General features: G+C 30.8%; 1 protein-coding gene across 1 annotated transcript in view; it reads right to left on the bottom strand.

Annotated features, from left to right (window-relative positions):
• The window catches only part of LOC145267023 (uncharacterized), a 258,149-nt gene that overhangs the window by 244,823 nt on the left and 5,826 nt on the right, over nucleotides 1-7,500 (bottom strand). The window lies entirely within an intron of this gene.

Raw genomic sequence — 7,500 nt, 5'->3', positions numbered from 1 at the left:
TATATATATATATATATATATATATATATATATATATATATATATATATATATATATATATATATATATATATATAAGAAAAAGTAAAAGATTCATCTGCCTTACTTTTAATGCTAGGTTTATTTTTGGTGTCTTTTCAATTCAATAGAAATCCTCCTAAATTTGCTGATGAGGAGACCGTGCTTACCAAAAAAACTATATATAATTGTTCTACGTGACTTCATGTATACCACAAATAAAAAGCACGGATTTCCGAAACGATCGTACAGATAATTGACTTTGTTGTTGTTCCTTCTTATGAAACTGATTTTTAATTTAATTAAAATTTGATTTTTAAATTAAAATTTTTTTTTTTTAATTTTTAAATTATAAATCACATTACTTAATATATATATATATATATATATATATATATATATATATATATATATATATATATATATATATATATATATATGATGAAAATAATGGAAATAGTATTCCGACAAAATAGAGAAAATAAAAAGGAACAAACCGTATTATGTGTTCATCAACGTTTCGTCTTTATTTCGAGACTTCCTCTGGATGAATGAGATTAAGAAACCAAAAAATATACCAGTACAAAATATTTGAAAATGTTTCACGTGCACAGTGTGACGCAGTTCTATTATAAAGAAACGGAAAATTGATGTTGGAACTTCAAAAAGGAGGGGGGGGGGCTGGCGCTGTTAAAGAGAAGGAAATATATATATATATATATATATGATTTCCAGAATGTGAGAGATTGTATATAATAAATTCTACAGCCAAACAACGTCGCAGCTCACAAGAGCCATGAGGAAGCTTGTGAGCATCGACGTTGTTTGGCTGTGGAATTTATTATATATATATATATATATATATATATATATATATATATATATATATATATTTATATTTTGGGGGAAAATTTTTCAGCAGAGTGCTTTATTATAAAGGGGAAAAATAGAAATGAGGGCGTAATATTTATATTTTTATTTTCAGAAGTTTATATAAGATAAGCCATCGGTACCGTTGATTTCAAACCTGATAGTAGGGAAGCTTGATATTGGGACCTAAAACGGTTCTCTAATATCAGGTTTGAAACCGACGGTACCGATGCTTATATTACTGAAACTTTTGAAAATAATAACAACAACAACAACAACAATAATATATATATATATATATATATATATATATATATATGTATATATATATATATATTTAGTGGAAATGGTAATTAATAAAAACTGAAGAAAGTGCTCAATATTGTTGTAGAGCATATATATATATATATATATATATATATATATATATATATATACGTTTTATTGTTTATTACCGTATCTTTCTGTTAAGTTACGTTATTGTTTCAGCTACCCGGCCATCTTTTTGGCCGTCTGTAGGAACATTTCTGTAAAAGTCTGAGGAAGCTACAGACGGCAAAAAAAAAAAAAAAAAAAAAAAAAAAAAACGGCCGGGTAGCTGAAACAATAATATAACTTAACAGAAAGATACGGTAATAAAAAATAAAATGTATATATATATATATATATATATATATATATATATATATATATATATATTGCCCCGTCGTAAAATACGCTTAAATATGATATTTTGATTAATGCAGATTTCGAGTTTATTATTATATTGTACCCAATATAAAGTCATCATTTAAAAAGTAAAAAAAAAAAAAAAAAAAAGAAAGAAATGACTCGTGCGCCACCACCGACAATCGAAAGCAAAACGTTTAGCTTAAACTTTGTATATTTTATTTTTCTGCTATTAATGACTGAGCTATAAATATATGTTTGCCGCAAAGCTAAAAATTAAAACACGAACCAATAGTAGCTACTACGTTATGCATGCATATTCGTAATGCCGGCGTTCGATCTTTACCTGGAAAATTTCTTTTTTGGCTAAAACCCAAATATAAAGTTTTGCATGGGTTCAAATACCTCATGCAAGGAGTTTCATTTGTACAGACCGAAAACTCCAGGAGGAGTTTGGTAGTCATATTTTTTTAAACAAATATATATGTACGTACACAATATACATATATATGGAAGCAATTTTGTGTTTACTATAATCATTTTTACGCAAGGGTAAATTATGTAGAATATCTGCATGAATATAATTACACGTAATAGTTAACTAAAGATGATCATCCCATAATAAAACCGAAAAAACTAATAGGAAATTAATTAAAATGAATGTTTAAAAGAATATGCAAATTAACAAGACTTTTTGCAGATGAATGCAATTCCACCATCCATATATAACAAAGTTGTATTTTCTTTTTAAATAAAAAGAAAAAAAATGTTTTTGGCCTTCGGGCTGGGATCAAAGTGTAGTATCTGTGTTGATGCTGTACATGAGTTAATTTGTCCTTGATCAATAGAAGGGAAACATTTTAGCTACTGCCAGAGTGTGCCTTTTTTCCCTTCTTTTGGGGAGCTGGGTTTCCCCTACATTAAAAACGACCTTGTGTCGCATTTTGCTTACGTGGGGAAGCAAATAAATATCAACAGAGATTTTTTTTTAAATATGAATATCAATACACACAAAAAAACTAAAAAAACAAAAAAAAACAGATTTATGGGAGTATATACGCCATTTCATACAAATAAGATTTCTTTCATAATTTGTAGTTTTCAATTTAACCAGCAGAAATTATGGCCTGGCTACGACTATCATTTTGTTAACTTTCCATAGAGAATAAGAGCCATTCTTTTGGACTCCATGGAATAAGGAACATTTTAAAGTTTTCAATTTCTATTCTATTATCTAGTATTACATTTGGTGTAAATTCTAAATTCATATTCAATTTCTCATATTATATATATGTATATATATAATATATATATATATAATATATATATATGTATATATATAATATATATATATATATGTATATATAATATATATATATATGTGTGTGTGTGTGTGTGTGTGTGTGTGTGTGTGTGTGTGTGTGTGTGTGTGTATATTCTTCATCAGCCGGTCATGAAGCGCGCGGGGCTCCATACCATCACCACCATAATCCGCAAAACCCAGCTCCGGTGGGCAGGCCATGTTTATCGCATGCACGACAGCCGAATCCCCAAACAACTTTTCTATGGGGAACTCAGCCAGGGAAAGCGGAATGCAGGGGGCTAAAAGAAACGATATAAAGACTGCCTGAGAACGTCCCTAAAAGATTTTGACATCAGCCCCCAGTCTTGGGAGAGTCGCGCTGCTAAACGTTCGGCCTGGCGTTGCGTCATCAGCCTAGGAGCCGACAGGGCAGAGAATCAACGCATGACACACGCGCAAGAGGAGGAAGGAGAGAGCTGCCGGTTCACAGCCTGCCGATACCGCCTTCACGTGTCCAGAGTGTGGAAGAGTCTGCCGAGCACGGATTGGCCTCATCAGCCATCTCAGGACCCACAAACCCCTGACGCCGAACTGATTGATACCTTGGTCATCGTCGACTTCGACGGACGAGCAAGAAGAAGATATATATATATATATATATATATATATATATATATATATATATATATATATATATAAAGCTGAACGTCTGTGTGTGTGTCTGGTCACGAATAGGCTCCTATATGGTTGACTGTTATAGAAAACTGATATCACATATAATAATGGAAGATGTATCGAGACATAGGAATGGGTATGTTTCATCTGGCATAATGATGATTCAGTAAAATTGTGGGGTCTTCCTTTTCATAATCTATCATCTATAAATATAAAAACGAAAATGTACGTGTGTATGTGTGTTCGCTTTTTCTGTTTGTCTACAAAAGGCTTCTTTCAGAGAAGCGGTCGGTCGGTTCACAACTTTTTAAAACTTTTTATATCACATATAAATCGTAATATCTCACAGTTAACAACGAAGCTCGCCTGTCTATTTAATTATAAAGTATATTCAATATTTGTCGCTCATACAGCAGTAAATGAATACTATCCCGCAGTCAAACTTGACCTCATTAACTCATTAAAACGAGCACCTGCTAAATCCAACTAATTAAATAAATTCAAACGTGTTTCTGTCGCACGTTTTTTTGTTTTTTTTTCACACTTTAATTTACAACTTTGCCTCAAGGGTTCGGGTTCGATCCTCATACTTACTTTTTTTACCCCCCCCCCCACACCCGGGCAACGCCGGATACCCCTCGCTAGTACTTTCATAAATCAGAGTCCATTTTCTGTAGGCTGTTTTTGAACCCAGTCAACGACCGGTACTTTTGCTAGTATATATATATATATATATATATATATATATATATATATATATATATATATATATATATATATATATATATATATATATATATACACGTAGATTTTGTTGTGGATTTTTTAAAACGATATTAAGGTTAGCGTCTCCACTTTGTTTTAAAAAATCTTTTTTTTAGAAAATCCCCTTTTTATATTTGGATGTAAACAAATGATATTTTATTATTTATTGATTTATTTATTTATTATTTTTAAAAACAGTAATCTACGGACATGCATTATATATATATATATATATATATATATATATATATATATATATATATATATATATATATATATATATATATATATATATATATTATTTGGATCGCTTTGTCAACGTTACAAATTGAACTAATAATATAACACATTGAATCTTATGACCAATTCGCTTTTTGGAACAACATATACTTAATTTCATTTTTATTTTTATTTTTTTCTCCTTTTTCCCATTTTTTTTTTTATTTCATTAACTTTTTACATTTTTTTTTTTCATATATGATTAGGCCCTGTCGGTGGGGCATTAGAATACGTCGACTGCCCCCCTGCAGAGAGTAAAAGTCCCTCAATGGGGGTCCTGGATATGACCTTAAACTATATCCAGTGGTGCGGCCCCAGCTTGTGGGCTTTGGGGAGTGTGGACCCACCCTTTAATTACCATTGCTCCCAAGTCCACTCTGGTAGTACCTGTTAAGGTCCCAACTATGGGTTAAATAGAAATCGACGTGAAAACAACAAATATATTCTATTAAAAAAACTTTTCTTCAAAATCTTTGGATTCGGCATTAAATAACCCGAACAGGGTTGATATGCCATAAAACAAAAACAACCAACAAACCAACCAACCAACCAACCAACCAACCAACCAACCAACCAACCATATATGATTAGTTTTCATAGATTGCAGTTTCAATTCATGTCAGTACCAGCAAATTCATAGCTTCGGTACAATAATTATTTGCTAATATCTTCCCTCTGATGAAAAGTACGCATTCTTTGAAACTCCGCGGATTAAGGAAATCTTAACTTTTTTTAAATTTTAATATCCTATTGAACAATAAATTCTTGCAAATTTTAACTTACAGTCTTTAATTTAATAAAATCTCCTCGCTATTGTTAACCCACACTGGCCTTTACGAGGAATGGCGAATCTAACAATTAAACTAAATGTTCAAAATCACATAATATTCGTAGCCCCCGCCTCATCTGAGGTTTGGCCCTCGGGCCAAGATCAAAGTGTAGTAAAAAAAAAAAAATGCATACACAAACACACAGACAACTGTTTATAAATTGTAAATATGTTTTTGACTCTTAAACGCTGGGGATTTATTAGTTAGATTAAGATCCATAGAGTGCATGAGGTATTTTGGTAAATGTTTCCAGTCAAGAGTAAGACTCCAAAGTCTACATTTATTACTTTTAATCACTTTAGTCACAAAGATCCTGAACCCTTCCCCTCCCCAATTTCTTGTAGGGCCTTGTGCCTAATTTTGTTGTTTAAAAATCTTTTGTTTTTTACTTAATTGTATTTTCAAAATTTTTAAAAGCAATAAAATATATAAACAAGATCAAAGTGTAGTATCTGTTTCGGCAGATACTACAAGCAAAGACCATATGTGGAGGAAACCCCACATATAAGACCTTGGTCAATGTAGGGGCAACCCTTCATACCAATTGTCACTATCCAGCTCCCCTACTCCCCGGGGAGTTGGTCCCCATTTCCCTTTCACTCCTCACATTAAAAATCGGCCTTGTGCCTAATTTGCTCGGTGGGGGAGCAAATAAATACCCTCACTATGGCTAACTCACAGTAGTTATACAGGGAATAGTGCATCTTATCCAAGTGATGTTAGCTCAAATAACAGCAGGGAACTGGATACTCGACCAGACCAGATGAATTCGTGTCTTGGAATCGAGTAAGACCAAGAAACCACAAGATATACAATAACATTAAAATGGGTAATTGGGGAGAAGGAAAAATTATCTTCTCAACATCTTTACTGACTCGGTGTTTTTTGGCCTTCGGGCTAAGATCAAAGTGTAGTATCTGTTCTCCAGATATTGCACTTCAATTTCTTCTTCTGTCAATGGAGGAGAAATCCTTCACGACTGAGACATTTAAAAAAAAAATGTGTTCCTTTTCTCGACGTTAAAAAACGACCCTGGTGCCTAACTCTGCCCTCGTGGGGAGGCATTGTAAATAGGAACTCTGTGTTTGAGCGGTAAAAAAGAACTTTAATGGAACATTCGAATGTCTATGTATCCCATATAGAGATCATATGCAAGGTCCATCTAGGTCCTTGATTCCTGAGAACCAGCTGAAGTAAAATGAAACAAGTTTATAAATGTTTTGAATATTTAAAATATTTTAATGTGCATGTAACTTCCCTCATTTTTTGAGTCTTTTAATTAATGCCTGAGGAACATTAAAATGTTGATTTATAAGATTAAAATGTTGGTTTATAAGATTAAAATGTTGATTTACGGGATTAAAATGTTGGCTTATGAGATTAAAATGTTGGCTTATGAGATTAAAATGTTGGTTTATGGGATTAAAATGTTGGCTTATGAGATTAAAATGTTGGTTTATGAGATTAAAATGTTGGTTTATGGGATTAAAATGTTGGCTTATGAGATTAAAATGTTGGTTTATGGGATTAAAATGTTGGTTTATGGGATTAAATGTTGGCTTATGAGATTAAAATGTTGGTTTATGAGATTAAAATGTTGCTTATGAGATTAAAATGTTGGTTTATGGGATTAAAATGTTGGCTTATGAGATTAAAATGTTCGTTTATGGGATTAAAATGTTGGTTTATGGGATTAAAATATATGTATACATGCATAGATATACAAATAATAATAAATATAAAATATATATATACATGCATATATACATACATATATATATACATACATATACATGCATATATATATATGTATATATATGTATGTATGCATATATGTATATATATACATATATATGCATACATATATATATGTATATATATATATATGTATATACATACATATATATATACATATATATACATACATGCATATATATATACATACATATATATACATACATATATATACATACATATATATATATATATACATACATAATATATATATACATACATAATATATATATACATACATACATAATATATATATACATACATAATATATATACATACATATATATACACACATGTA

The sequence above is a fragment of the Euprymna scolopes genome, chromosome 42, assembly GCF_053919585.1.
Source record: "Euprymna scolopes isolate OS-2025 chromosome 42, ASM5391958v1, whole genome shotgun sequence".
In the NCBI taxonomy this organism is placed as follows: domain Eukaryota; kingdom Metazoa; phylum Mollusca; class Cephalopoda; order Sepiida; family Sepiolidae; genus Euprymna; species Euprymna scolopes.
This window is presented reverse-complemented; position numbering and strand designations above follow the sequence as displayed.